General features: G+C 36.6%; 1 protein-coding gene across 1 annotated transcript in view; it reads left to right on the top strand.

Annotated features, from left to right (window-relative positions):
- Nucleotides 1-15,451, top strand: part of TBC1D4 (TBC1 domain family member 4) — a 179,924-nt gene that overhangs the window by 97,611 nt on the left and 66,862 nt on the right. The gene's annotated exons all lie outside the window — the stretch shown is intronic.

Here is a 15,451-nt window from a genome sequence, read left to right on the forward strand (position 1 = left end):
AACAGTTTTAAAATTTCTTTTATCTTTAGTCATGTTGACAGCATTGTTATCATCACAGATCCTTTTAGTAGAGATATGAGCAAGCATTTTGGCTGTTAGAAAATTAAGGCTATTACATCATGAGAAATATTTTAGTGCCACACATTCTATTTAAAATTCTGAAGTGAGATCAGTTTCCTTTTGGGAATTAAAATCGGGCAGTTAAATGTTTGACATACATAGAAGTTCATAAGTAAAAATACCTTTATTGGGGGGAACTTTTTAAACTCAGTTACCAGTTTACTTGAAAATATAGATCATGAAAGATCAGTTCATTGAAAGGTAACGAAGTTAATGGTGTCCTGTGATTGAGTTCTGTTGAAGGGGAAAGATGATTTCTGTCCAGAAGGCACATCCAGGGTTGTGTAGGGCTTAGTGTGTCCTGGGCAAAGGCTAGTCATGACAATGCGTTCTTACAGGTGGCTTTCAAGCAGTTTGGTGACATTACAGAGACTTCAAAGGTAGAGGTTTATTGCCTTAGAATTACTACATTCATTAATGCGGTCATAAGTCAGATATCTGTGGAGTGCATAGAAGGTATATATTCTTTCTCCAGGACTCTGAAAGGCTAAAGCTTTCCATTGTTTTCTGCAATTAAAGATGACAGGAAAATTGGTTGTTTGAGTCACCTAATCATCATATGCTTTCCCTTGGTATCACTTAGCCAGACCACACAGAAAAGGGGAGGAGGGGATGGGAACCTTTGAAACTTAATGAACAAGGAAGAAAATCTTTAAACAGCTCTGAAAAAAGTCCTTTCTGAGCAGAAACTTTCCTAAGTAATGTTCATCAGTTGCAAACAGGAAGAAGGAATGAGGGCCAGAAAAACAGGTCATGCCCGCAAGTTTTCATTGTAGTAATTTTTTATTTCACTAGGAACAACTGTATCTGGCACACCCCATGATGACTTAATTTTATTTGCAGGCGGTTAATTCTGCTGGGAGGGCTGGATATAGTGCAGTGTAGAGCTCCAGCGTGAATAGTCACAATGTGGAGACAGTGCTTTTCCTTCACCCATGGAAAGGGCAGGTCCAGGTCAGAGATGAGGCACCTGGTTACTTGCCATTGCCTTTCCTTCCAGCCTAATTTTGGAGAGAGGCTAACGCATGTTTTCCTTTCTGTCCTTGGGTAGCAGGCAGTGTTTTCTTCTTAGAAGAAGAGAGACATTTGCATATTTAGTGGCTAATGATACTATGTACAAGAAACTTGATGTCTCCAAACAGATCAAAGATGTTGTGTTATTTTCATTTGCAAGGTGAAAGATCTGTTGTAGTGGTATAAATATCTGAAGTAATACAGAAAGCCAGGACAAAAATAGGTTTCTGGGAAATCCATGGTATTTTTTTGCTTCCCGATAATATTACAGCTTTATCTACTGATCCCAGCCAGAGCTTGTCATGTCGAGGTCCCTCTGGGCTTAACCCTCACCCCCTTGCCTCCTCTTCCAAGGCCCATTCCATTTAACAACTAGCCTTGCTTAAATACTTGTCCCCTCATGAGCTCCGACATTTCATATGTTAAAACTGCTTATTAAGTGCTCAGTTTTAGCCTTTTGTTTATATGACTTTGTACTTTTATGGATCAGGATAAAAGGACCAAGACATATGTTCTTATTAGATTTATTATGTCCTATATGAAAATAACTGATGAAATGTTATCAAGTGCTGATTGATTTGATGTACTGTAATTTTTTCAGTCTAACTTTTATTAACTAATTTTATTGCCAAACTTGTCTGATCAGTTAAAATTCCAGTTAATTTACCAGCCAGTGATTAATCTTATAAACCTAAAATGGGAAATGGGATCAGTAGTAATAATATTTCATAAACAGTGGCTTTTGTTAGTATTATAAAAAGTCCCCCCCCCTTTTTTTTTCTGACTTAAGTGTAAACTAGTTCATGTGGGAAAGCTCCCTCTAGTGTTTCATGGAGTAAACACAAATGTATTGATTTTTTTTTTTTTTTTGGTAAAGACTTTTTTAGAGCAATTTAGGATTCATAACAAAATTGAGAAGAAGGTACAGAGATTTCCCATGTATCTCTGTCTCCACACATACATAGCCTCCCTCATTGTTAGTATGACTGACAAGAATTGTGCATTTTGTTACCAAGGGCAAACCTACATCGATACATGATCAGACAAAGTAAATAGTTTACCTTAGGATTCACTCTTGGTGTTATACATTCTTTGGGTTTGGACCAATGTATAATGATATTAAAATATTATACATAGTATTTTCACTGCCCTAAAATTTTCTGCATTCTGCCTAGTCAACTCCCCATTCCTTTTTATTGTCTCCACAGTTTTGCCTTCCAGAATTTATGTAGTTAGAATCATATACAGCCTTCTCCGATTGACTTCTTTCCGTTATTAATATGCATTTAATGTCCCTCTTTGCTTTTGCATGGCTTGATAGCTCATTTCTTTTTGGTGATGAATAATGTTGCATTGTCTCGATGTACCACTGTTTATTTATCCATTTATGTACTGAAGGACATCTTGGTTGCTTTCACATTTTGGAACTTCTGAATAAATATTCTGTAAACATCTATGTACAGGTTTTTGTATGGATGTAAGTTTTTGAGGAAATACCAAGGCGCATGAATTGCTATATCCAATGGTAGGAGTATGTTTAGTTTTGTGAGAAACCAGTACTTTTAGTGTTATAACACTGCATCATTTTGCATTCTCATCAGTAGTGCATGGAAGTTCCTCTTGCTCCATGTTTTTACCAGAATTTGATGTCGCCAGTGTTCTAGATTTTGGCCATTCTAATAGGTGTTTAATATCTCATTGTTTTAATTTGCATTTCTCTGATGATATATGATGTGGAGCATCTTTTCATATGCTTATTAGCCATCTGTATATTTTCTTAGGTGAAGTGTCTGTTAAGATCTTAATCCATTTTTAAAATCAGGTTGTTTTCTTATTGTTGATTTTTGAGAATTCAGTATATATTTTGCCTAACAGTCCTTTAGCAGAAGTGTGTTTGGCAAATATTTTCTCTCAATCTATGGCTTATTTTCTTATTCCTTTGATACTGTCTTTAAATTTAAGTTGTAAATTTTCATGAAGTCCACTTATCAATTAATTCTTTAATGGATTGTGGCTTTGGTGTTGTATGCAAAGTCATCTAGGTTGTTTTTTGGAATTTTATGCTTTTGCATTTTATATATATGTATATAATCCATTTTGAGTTATTTTTATAAAGGATGAAAGGTCTGTGTCTAGGTTCTTTTTTTTTTTTTTTTTTTTCGCATGTGGTTGTCCAATTGTTCCAGCACCATTTGTTCAAGAGACTATTTTTGCTCCATTGCATTGTCTTTGCTACTTTGTCAGAGATCAGTTGACTATACTTAGGTGGGTGTTTTAGGGGGCTGTCTTGTCTTTGTCATTGATCTATTTATCCATTCTTTCACCAGTACCACACTGTCTTGATTACTGTAGCTTTCCAAGTAAATCTTGAAGTCAAGTAGCATCACTTCTCCAACTTTGCTCTTCTCCTTCAGTATTGTGTTGGCCATTCTGGGTTGCCCGCTTCTCAAATCAGTTTGTCAATATCCATAAAATAACATGCTGGGGATTTTGATTGGAATTACATTGAATCTGTAGATCACGTTGGGAAGAAATGACATCTGGACAATATTGAGTTTTCCTAACCATAAACATGGACTCTCCATTTATTTAGTTTTTCTTTGATTAGTTCACGAGAGCTTTGTAGTTTTCCTCATACAGTTCTTATGCATAACTGCTTAGATTTATACCTAAGTATTTTATTTTGGGAAGGTGGTAATGTAAATAGTATTGCGTTTTTAATTTCAAATTTCACTTGTTCATTGCTGAGAAATAGCAAAGAAGTTGAGTTTTGTATGTCAACTTCGTATCCTGCAACCTTGCTATAATTGTTTTCTGGTTCCAGGAGTTGATTTTGTTGATTCTTTCAGATTTTTTACATAGATAATTATGTTATCTGAGAAAAACAAAACAAAACAGTTTTGTTCCTTCTTTCCCAATCTCTATACCTTTTGTTTTCTTCTCTTGCTCTACTACATTAGCAAGGACTTCCAGTGTGATGTTGAAATGGAGTGGAGATCTTACTGGGTACCTGATCCTTGCCTTATGCAGGATCCTACTGTGAAAGCTTTGAGTTTCTCACCATTAAGTATAATGTTACCTCTAGTATTTTTTGTGGATAACCTTTATCAAGTTGAGAAGGTTTCTCTCTATTCTCAGTTCACAGAATTTTTATAATGAATAGGTGTTGGATTTTTGTCAAATGTTTTTCTGCATCTATTGATGAGTCATGTGATTTTTATCTTTTCTGTTGATGTGATGGATTACATTTATTGATTTTCAAGTGTTGAACCAGCCTAGCATATGTCAAATAAATTCCACTTGCTGCGTAATTCTTTTTATGCTTTTTTGGATTCAATTTGCTAATATTTTAAGAATTTTTGTACATATGTTCATGAGAGAGATTGGTCTATAGTTTTTTTCTCTGCTTTTTTCCCTAGAAAGAGATTATAGAGAATTGGTATAATTTCTTTCTTAAATGTTTTATGAAATTTGCCAGCAAACTCATGTAGGCCTAGTGCTTTCTGTTTTGGAAGATTTCTTTACTATATCTAGGCCTATTGAGATCATCTGTTTCTTCTTGTGTGAGTTTTGGCAGACTGTGTCATTTAAGGAATTGGTCTATTACCTTTAGAATATCAAATTTCTGGGCATAGGGTGGTTCATAGTATTCTTTTATTATTCTTTTAATTTGCATGGGATCTATAGTGATGTCCCTTTTTCATTTCTGATATTATTAATTTGTTTTCTCTCTTTTTTTCTTAGTTCGCCTGGTTAGAGGATTATTGATTTTTGAACTACATGTTTTTAAGAATGTGAGCATGAAGAAAATAACAGAACCAATTTGATGAAAAGAAGGAATACAGTTGAATAAACAGGTAGTAGGCTAATTGTAAGTCTCATCGTGCCATCATACATAAATAAATAACATTTCTTCAGGGTATTCCTTAGATGCCCATATTATGTAAGTATAGTGAAAAAATGGAAGATTTAACTTTCTTGATTACATTTATATAAGAAGTTTAATTTTCTTGTGTTAATGAGTTTGCTTATTTTACCTTTTTTGGTCATATTTGTATAAACACCCATATCCAATAAAAGAAATATAGAATTATTTTTTCACAAGTGGCACACATTCTTTATAATCAAACTATGTTATTTTTATTTTGGTAAGGTACAGAACTGTATTTCTTTTTTGCCTAACTACATGCAATCCTTTTCCAAAATTTATTCCTTGTATAAATATTACTTATATAGGATAGTTTCTAATCTCATTATAGTCAGAAAAAGCAGTTTATGTACATGGCTTTATTCCAGGGAACAAAAGCTCTCTTTTAATTATTGGCTAATTCCTGAGTTTCATCTGATTCTTCAGCTCTCAAATTAAGTCTTACATTAAAAGGCATGTGTCTCTTTTAAGGGGTTGTGGGGGTCACATTTTGACATAATTAGAGCACAGAAAGGTAGCCCTAGGTTTCTAAAGATAACTTCACCTCACAATTTTGCCTACGGTCAGCACTGAATCAGATTAAATGTTCATTGTTTAATACTCTGATCTTTTTCCACTTCCTCTGCTGATGATCATGCTTTCTGTTTAACTGAGGAAATTACAGCCTTAAGATTCTGCCTTTTCCTTTGAGATAACTGTACTTGCTGTGGGTCAGTTCAAACTCTTCTGTTGTGTCCTAGATCCTGTCTGCTCCCGGCTACTGAAGGGCATTGCCAGCAATTTGACCCTCTTTCTCTCGATTATCAGTGTCCCTTTCACTATTAAATATTCTCTATTGGAAGCTGTCATTTCTTCCATGTATAAGAGCACTGTCTTTTGACTCACTTGTACCTCCAGCTACTGCCCTAATAGAGTGTATAGTTTTGCATTTCATTCCCGAAATTTTCTTTGGAACCTACTTCGGTAAGGCTTTTGCCCCAAGTCCCCATCAAAATTTTCTTGTCCAAGTCACCTATGACTTAATTTTAATTTGTTCCTCCTTCCTGGAAACCTTTCTTACTTGGCTTCATGATACCATTCTCACCTGATTTTACCCCTGGCTTTTGCTGTATTTTCCTTTGCTTATATTTCTCCATCTCTCAAAGTGTAAGCATTGTGTGCCTCAGGGATTGGTTCCTAGAGATATTTATCTCCATGCTTAACTCTATGTTTCTCTTTCTATGTCTAGCCCCGCCCCCTTCTGTTCCCGGTGTCTCTTTACTCACTCCCTTGTGAAATCATCTTACCTCATGGCTTTAAATATCACCTACATGCTAATACCTTCCAAAATTTTTTTCTCAGTTCTGTTCTCTCAACTGAGCTCTAGACACATATTTTCAGCTGCTTACTGTCATCTCTCCTCAGAGAAACAGAACAGTTCTCAAAATTACCATGTCCAAAACCAAGCTCCTGCTCTCCTAAGCCACGCCCCCTCCCTCAACCTGTTTCACTACAGCTCTGTTTTTCTAGTTCCTCTGGCCAAAACCCAGAAAGTTCACCCATTTCTCCTATCCTCTCTTACACACCACATTCAATAAATACATCAACAGATCATCTTGACTGTGCTTTTAAAATGATGTCCAGACGCCTTCAGCTGCTCACCACTTTCTTGTTATTGATCCTGTGTGAACCACTATTGTCTCACCGTTGGTGGGTGAAGTAGGCTCCCACCCCATCACCCTGGCCGTCTGATCACACAGCAGCCAAAAGGATCCTTTAAACACACAACCCAGCACCTGACCTTGGCTTTCTGTCTCACTAAGGCTCAAAGCCGAAGTCCTTTCAAAGTCCTGCATGATTTGGATAGGCTCTGTCCCACAATGGCCTCTGGGATAATCTCCTCCCACTCACTCACTTTCAGCCACGCTGGCTCCTTGATGTTCCCTCAACATGCCAGGCAATTTTTTGCTTCAAGGCCTCGGTACTTGATGTGCTATCTATCCAGAAAGTTCCTCCCCCACATACCTGTAGGGGTTACCTTCTTGATCAATAGAAGTTTTCACTGAAGTGTTTTAGAGAAAGTCCTTTCTCTACAATTGCCTATTTTTCACCCCCATTCCCAACTTGCTGTCCCCCTTCCCTGCGTTATTTTTCTCCTTGATGATTTTCACTGTTTAGATCCTTTTATATTTTACTTATTTATCATGTACCCCCTGCTACAATTTAAATTTCATGAAGGCAATGTTTTCTTACTTAGCAGCAGCTTTTCACTTCTTGCATTTCCTTACACAATGCAAATCAGACTGACTTTTTAAAATTTAACTGAACATTATTGAATGCTTTCATTGTCCCAGCAGTGTGCCAGGCACATTTGCACATTAATTTAATTTTCTCAGCTTACTTCTGAAGTAAACATTGTGGTTCCCACTTTGGGGAAGAAAAACCAGAGACCGAGAGGATACTGGAATGGGGCTTTAAACTGAAGACCTCTAACTGCATGCTCTGTCCTTTTCTAGCATGCCACACTGTGGACCGATCCACTTTAGAAATAAAGATTTTGATTTTGAAAGGAACTTTGGAAAGGACTGTTCTTACCCATCCTTCACCATCTGACTTCTCATTACATCGTCTGTCTTATGCTCATCTTGTCCTGTAACACTTAACTCATCCGCTATTGAGGACTTTCTGTTCTGTTAATCCAATTGCATGATTCCATGAATCTTTTCTGTGAGTTAGTCTTGTATATTTTATAGATGACCACTTTTACAAATTTGTAATGGTCATAAAAACACAAGTCATACCTTCCAGAGAAGACAGTCAATGATATGATCAGGGAGATGAAATGGGAGGGGAGAACTTAGCTGAAAGGTTTAAGGAATTTCTCTTTCTCTGATGCCTGAACTGACTCAGAAGCCACCAAGAAAGCAGCAGTTAGAGAGTTACAGAGCCAAAGGTGAGTTTTGAGCAAAGTGACTGAAAATACTTAAGAACTAACAAGGAAAATAGGGGCAGACTCATAGATGGAGAGCAGGATGACAGCGAGTAGGCAGGTGGAGGGATGGACAGGGACCACAGTGTGGTGATTGTGGCAGTGGAAGGGTAGAAGGGACTAAATGGTAATGGAGAAAATACAATTAAAATAAAAAATGCATTTTCTCAAGCAGAAAAATACAAAATATAAAAACCACTGAATTGTTTAAAAAGCAAATAAACATATTTGCCAACATGAAAAAAAATAAAGGGCCAGGAAAAAAAAAAAAAAAGAAAGAAAATATCTAAGAACTAAAGCCTTTTCTGAGAGGAAACCATTTTGGCTCAAGTCCCAGGCTCTAAAACCACTTGTATGACTGTGGTGTAAGTCTCAGAGATACTCCGCTTTCTTTGTCCTAGATAATTTCTTGTAATCTCCTTGTTTTCTTTTTTATTGGTTTAACTTTTGATGTAAACAGTTTGTTTCCACATCTGCAAAACAAGATAATAACGTTTAGTTTGGTATTTTTGTAATTTTAAAATCACTGTATTATTCTAGTTGATTTACAATCTAGATCTAGTGAAACTTAGAGCCTCTTTTTACTGTACAAACTGTCTCTTAAAGTAATAATTTATATTTTTTAACTAAATACAAAGAATTGCTGAAGTACTTTTCGATAAAAGTGAAAATGATTTAAAAACATTTTTATTTCTTATTAATATGTTCAGACAGCCTCACCTTACTGTGCTTCCAAGTAACTGGGACTGGAAAAACCTCATGGGTTCTTAGGTAATGGTTGGTGTTTCCTTAATGCGAGTGAACTATTTCATGATGTGTATATACCATCTGGTCACTTTCCATTGGCTGAAGATGAGATTTTAAGAAACCAAAAAGGAATTATAACATTAAATGACAAAATTAGACTTTTCTCAAAATGCTGAGCTGATCTTAATAGTTTAGGTAAAACATAATTAGAAAGAAAATCTAGGACTTTCCATCAAGATGGAGATATAGGTAAATATGGCTCACCTCCTCTCACAACCACAGCAAAAATTATAATTAAATTACAAAATAGTTGTCAGCCAGAATCATCAGGAAATTGAGCTGTAGGGAAATCTGACAACCAAGAAATTAAAGAAGTCACATTCATCTAGACAGGTAGGAGGGATGGAGACATGGAGATGTGGAATGGGCCATTCCACACCCAAGTGTGGTGTATAAAAATTGGGAAGGATACCTCGGGAATGAGGGATCCCAGCCCCCACATCGGGCCACCTAGTCCAGGGTTCTGGTGCTAGGAAGATAAGTTCCCATAACTTCTGGCTGTAAAACCAGTGGAGATTGGAACAGCGGAAGAAACTGCAGAACACTCAAATGTCTCCTCTTAAAGGGCCTGCAGTGGTCTTAGGACTTACATAGGCTCACTCCCTCTGGGCTCCAGCACAAGGACAGCAGCTGGAAGGGCACCAGTGGCATAGGGGGAAAAGCTGAAGCGTCTGGGAAAGTACAAGGAGAAAGCTTCCTCCTGGAAAAAGTTCCAGAGACCAGGCAGTGGCCATTGTCCCTTTCTGAGCCCTCCCTGCAACAGAGCCACAGAGCAACAACACATATCTGAGATCCATCAACCTGGTTCACATGGGTAGCCCTGCCCTGGCGATTACCTAAGGCTTCACCCCATCCAACTTATGGGTGTGCTTTTCTGCAATAAGCCACGCTACTAAGACAGGGAGTCAAAGCAGCTCTATCTAATACATAGAAACAAACACAGGGAGGTTGCTAAAATGAATAGAAAAGAAATATGGCCCAAATGAAAGAACAGAATAAAACTCCAGAAAAAGAACTAAACAAAATGGAGATAAGCAATCTATCAGATGCAGAGTTCAAAACACTGATTATAAGGTTGCTCCAAGAACTCATTGGGACTTCAACAGCATAAGAGAGACCCAGGCAGAAATACAGCTTATACTAAGTGAAATTTTTAAAAACTTACAGGGAATAAACAGTGAGATGGATGAAACTGAGAATCAAATCAATGATTTGAAACACAAGGAAGAAAAAAAATCAATGAGAACAGCAAAAAGAAAAAAGAATTAAAAAAAGAAAAGAATAGCATAAGGAGCCTCTGGGACAACTTAAAGTGTACCAACATTCAAATGATAAGGGTGCTGGAAGGAGAAGAGAAAGAGCAAGAAATTGAAAACTTATTTGAAAAAATAATGAAAGAAAACTTCTCTAATTTGGTGAAGGAAATAGACATACAAGTCCAGGAAGCACAGAACTCCAAACAAGTTGGACCCGAAAAGGACCACACCAAGATACATCGTAATTATAATACTAAAGCTTAAAGACAAAGAGAGAATCTTAAAAGCAGCAAGAGAAAAACAGATAGTTTCCTACAAAGGGGTTACCATTAAGACTATCAGCTGATTTCTCAAAATAAACTTTGCAGGCTAGAAGGGACTGGCAAGAAGTATTCAAAGTGATGAAAAGTAAGGACCTACAACTAAGATTACTCTGTCCAACAAAGCTACCATTTAGAATGGAAGGGCAGATACAGTGCTTCCCAGACAAGGTAAAGCTTAAGGAGTTCATTATCACCAAGCCATTATTATATGAAATGTTAAAGGGACTTACGTAAGGAAAAGAAGATCAAAACTATGAACGTTAAAATGGCAATAAATTCACAACTATCAACAACTGAATCTTAAAACAAACTAAGAAAACAAACAGAACAGAAACAGAATCATAAATATGGAGATCATTTGGAAGGTTATCAATTGGGAGGGGGAAGGGGAAATGGGGGAAAAGGTGCAACGATTAAGAATTATAAATTGGTAGATATGGAATAGACAGGGGAATGTTAAGAACAGTATAGGAAATGGAGAAACCAAAGAACTTACATGTACAACCCATGGACATGAACTAAGGGGCGGGATTGCCACAGGGAATGGGGGGTACGTGGTGGGGGGGGACAAAGGGGGAAAAATTGGGACAACAGCAATAGCATAATCAATAAAATATATTAAAAAAAAAAAGAAAGGAAATTATCTTACCATAAAGGCATGTAATACTTCCAAAGCAAATATATATCTTTTCCCTTCTGTCTCTATCTGATTGAGACTGGTTTAAATTGTTAGTCTTCTCATTAGGCAGTATTTTTTCAATTTATTTTAAATGTTTCCTTTTTTTTCCCTCACTTTTTTTTTACACACCCCCCCTTTTTTTTCATTTATTTATATCTTGCTGGGCTTATACTAATTATTATAAAAAGATTAATAAGGAATCAAACGGTGAAGCTCATATCAATTGTGAAAGGATTTACCCAGTCTCTTTTGCTTTAATTTTGTTTTAAGCAGCTTATTCTCGCATTCATATTTACATCCCTTTTTAAGTGTTTGCTGAGATTTATCTCTGTCAGTGAAGTCTATGAGGAAAAAAGACTTCGTATTATAGATTAATCTCTTATCTGCATTTTCAACGAGTACTGGGCATTGGTGATTATTTAAATATCATAAGAAAGACAATGGTTATCCAATTTAAAATATTCTTTTCAAAGAAAGCTAAAGCTTCTGTGCTTCACTCCTGAACAATCAGGGTGTTTCCTGATTGCAAAGTCAGGAAATACTTTACTTTTGAAGCAATAACGGTTGTTCCTGGAAGGTTTTATGATTGGCTGCATTGTGATGACATGGCCTCTCAACAAATACAATGAAATTACTGCTTACTTACTTAAAAAGAAAACTTAAGTGCGACAGAAGGCTACTGCTGAGGATTACATCAGTTTGGTTCATTCAGTGCTTTTGGAGAGCGGCTTTCCTCTGGCTTCCTGAGCGAAGGTATTTTTCCTTAGTGCTTTTACTGATCTAGATTTTAATCCAGTGTTTGATTTTCTTTAAACATTATTGCATTGTAGTTATAGAATTTGTTTCTTACTCAGGCAAAATGTAATTTTTACAATACCACTGGATTGCTTGAAGTATGATAAATAATTATGATACTTAATGAGAAATAACAGCATGACATTCAGGGATCTAGTGGGAAGTTTCTTTTAATCTAGAGTGAGGAATTGCGTTACTGTCTGAATTTTTGATAGTTGACTCTAAATTCTTTTAGTGAGATTACTGAAGTGTAACGACAGAATACTAGCTAAAGATGGCACTGTGCTTTTTCTAAATAATCATGAGGCATTTGAAAAAAAGCCCTGCTCATTTAACTGTTGAATTTATTATTATGTCAATGGAGATGAATAATTTCATGACTTAATCATAGAGCTTATTTTCCACTACCATTAGAGATAGTGACACAAAAATAAACCCACCGAAATTTGAATCTAGACAAGACCTTAACTGACTATGTATCTAGTCCCCCTACCTTTACTGGAGAGGAAACTGCAGGAGGCAGAGTAGCAAAAATTTCTTCCTGAGCTGGGGAGAGAATTTAAACCTCTCAATCTCTAGTTGCGAAGAGCTTTTTTTTTTTTTTTTCCCATTGTTATTGCTTTATGTAAAAAATGTGTGCTGCCACAGGATAAAAACCTTGCCTTGAGATGGCATTAAGTCTGCATTAGACTCTGTGGGAGGTAGGCAGATGCTGAGCCATGGCGTTTTTCGTATCCAGGGTATGAGTAACCAGAGAGAGAAACAAGAGTGTGTACACAGCTTGAGGTGCTCCATGGCATCAGGACACATTCCTGGTACATGTATTGGCTTCCCAATTGGGGTAAGCACTGAGCAGAGTGGAAAGCCAGGGCTCTTTATTTTGGGGACTGCCAGATGTCTTGAATTGTCAACAGGAATTTAATAAACCTAACTCATTCCCAGAGAACTTGTGTCAGGGTTTTAGGTAGTTGTTCACTACCATTTATATGCCTGTTTGCTGACAACTGTCACCCAGTGTCTTCTGAGCACAGAACACTTCCCCAGTGGTCATATGGAAGAGCTCTAAGTAAGATTCAAAATCACTCCAACTCATTTTTTCTCTTAAGAGCTTATGGTATAATGGTACAGGAAAAAGAAAAAAGAAAAAAGAGAGAGATGTTGAAAGATACAATACATATAAGAAGTCAAATACAAATGTGTGTGTGTGTGTGTATTCAGTTGACACTGTCCTATGAGAGAAGACTATTTTCCAAAAATATCATTTGTATGTGCAAATACTGGATAGAGATTTTCTTTTCTGCTACTTCTGATTGCTCCTTTGAATAAATGCCCCAATAGAAGGTTTTCATGGTTCTCTGCTAACTCATTTCTCCACTATGGGTATTTTACTATTTTTATCAGTGTGACTCCTCTGGTGTGGACAGGGGCTGTATAATGTTAACTTTCATATGTGTCTTCCATGTAAGGACAAGCAGGACTTAGGAGTAAGGCCAGAGCTAGTGAGGTTGGGAGGGAAAGATGAAAATTCAGGTTGACTCTCTAAAGATAATACAGAGGATGAGTAGCCACAGTGCACATTTAATCTGTGTGAATGTCACATGCCAGATGGCAAGGGCCCTGTAGGACATTGTAAGGATCTTGTCTGTTACCCTTTATGAAATGGGAGCTTGAAGGATTTGCAGGTGAGTAACCTGGCAAGTTTAAAAAGGATCCTTTTGATGTTTGAGAATAGATTGAAGGGGGCAAGGAACACCAGTTAAAAGGTTTTTGCAGTAAACCTGATGAGAGATGATTGGTATTCCATTGTGTGAATGTACCACATTCTGTTTATCCATTCACTTTTTTCTTCAGTATTATTGAGATGTAATTGACATATAATGTTGTATCAGTTTAAGGTATACAACCTGATAATTTGATACCTGGATGCCTTGTGAAATGATAATCACAATAAGTCTAGTAATAAGTATATTACATCTCCAGAACTTATTTATCTTATAACTGGAAGTTTGTACCTTTGATCCCTTCACCCATTCCCTCCACCATTTCTATGAGCCTGTTTTATTTTTATTTTTAGATTCCACATATAAGTGAGATCATTTAGTATTTGTCTTTTTTTGTCTGACTTACTTTACTTACCAAATGGCGGGATTTCCTTTTTTATGGCTACATAATATTCCCATGTGTGCGTGCTTGTGTGAATGTGTATTTCACATTTCCTTTATCCATTTATCTGTCGATGGACACTTAGGTGGTTTCTATGTTTTGGCTATTGCGAATAATGCTGCATTGAACTTGAGGGTGCAGATATCTTTTCAAGATAGTGATTTTGTTTCCTTTGCACATATACCCAGAAGTAGAATTATTGGGTCATATGATAATTCTATTTTTAATATTTTGAGGAACCTCAATACTGCTTACCATTGTGGCTGCACCCATTTACAGTCCCACCAACCGTGCACAAGGGTTCCCTTTTTAAGCATGTCCTCAGCAGCACTTGCCACAGCGTATATTTTGATGATATCATTCTAACAGGTGTGAGGTCATGTCTCATTGTGGTTTTGATTTGCATTTCCCTGATGATTAGGGAGTGTTACTTGTTAAATGAACATTTGGGTTGTTTCCAGTTTGGGGGTATTTTGACTAGGGCGTCTATGAATATTCGTATACAAGCTTTTGTGTGGACTTATCTTTTCAGGGCTTTGGCTAAATCTCAGCAGTGTCATGGTTGAATCCTGAGTTAAGCCTGTATTTAACTCCTGAGAAACTGCTGAACAGTTTTCAAAGGGGTAGTGCCATTGTACATTTCTGAATACAGTGTGTGAAAGTTACAGTTGAGAATAGTATAGGAAAGGGTGAAGCTGAAAGACTTACATACACAACTCATGGACATGAACTAAAAGTAGGGGGGGGATTGCTGGAGGGAAGGGGGGTTAGTGGGTGATGGGGGGATGAAAATTTGGGACAATGGTAACAGGATAATCAATAAAACATACTTAAAAAAAAAGTTCCAGTTGCTCCACATCCCAGTGGGCTCTTGGTCTTTTGGACGTTAGCCATTCTTAATAGGTGTGTAATGTTATCTTACTATGGTTTTAATTTGTATTTTTCCTGGTGGCTAATGTTGATGAGGGTGTCTGGATTTTAATCTATTCCTCTGGAAAATTTATTTTATGCTGTTTGTTGAAACTTTGGTTCCTTTCATCTGAAGCTCATAATAACATTCCTTCGTTCCTTCATCCATTCATTCATTCATTCATGTATTTTCAGGCAATTACACTTAAAAAAAATTATCTTTTTCTCTTAATTTTAACTTTTGAGCTCCTCAGAACAACTTTTGTACTCAAAGGATACACCGTGACTTACTAAAGGTTGGTAGTGACCTATATCATCTCGTGGTTTTGTTTTTGGGAAATGACTACATTTAAAATGGGAATACATAATACCTATGCCATTAAATGTCAATCTTCTAAGGCATTTATGTCTGATAGTATGATTTAAATTTGTTTTCTTTTATGTAGCATCTGACAGTTACTTTCTGTATTTTATCATTTAGTAGGAGAA

The sequence above is a fragment of the Furipterus horrens genome, unplaced genomic scaffold (genome assembly GCF_987537825.1).
Source record: "Furipterus horrens unplaced genomic scaffold, mFurHor1.1.pri manual_scaffold_12, whole genome shotgun sequence".
NCBI lineage: Eukaryota > Metazoa > Chordata > Mammalia > Chiroptera > Furipteridae > Furipterus > Furipterus horrens.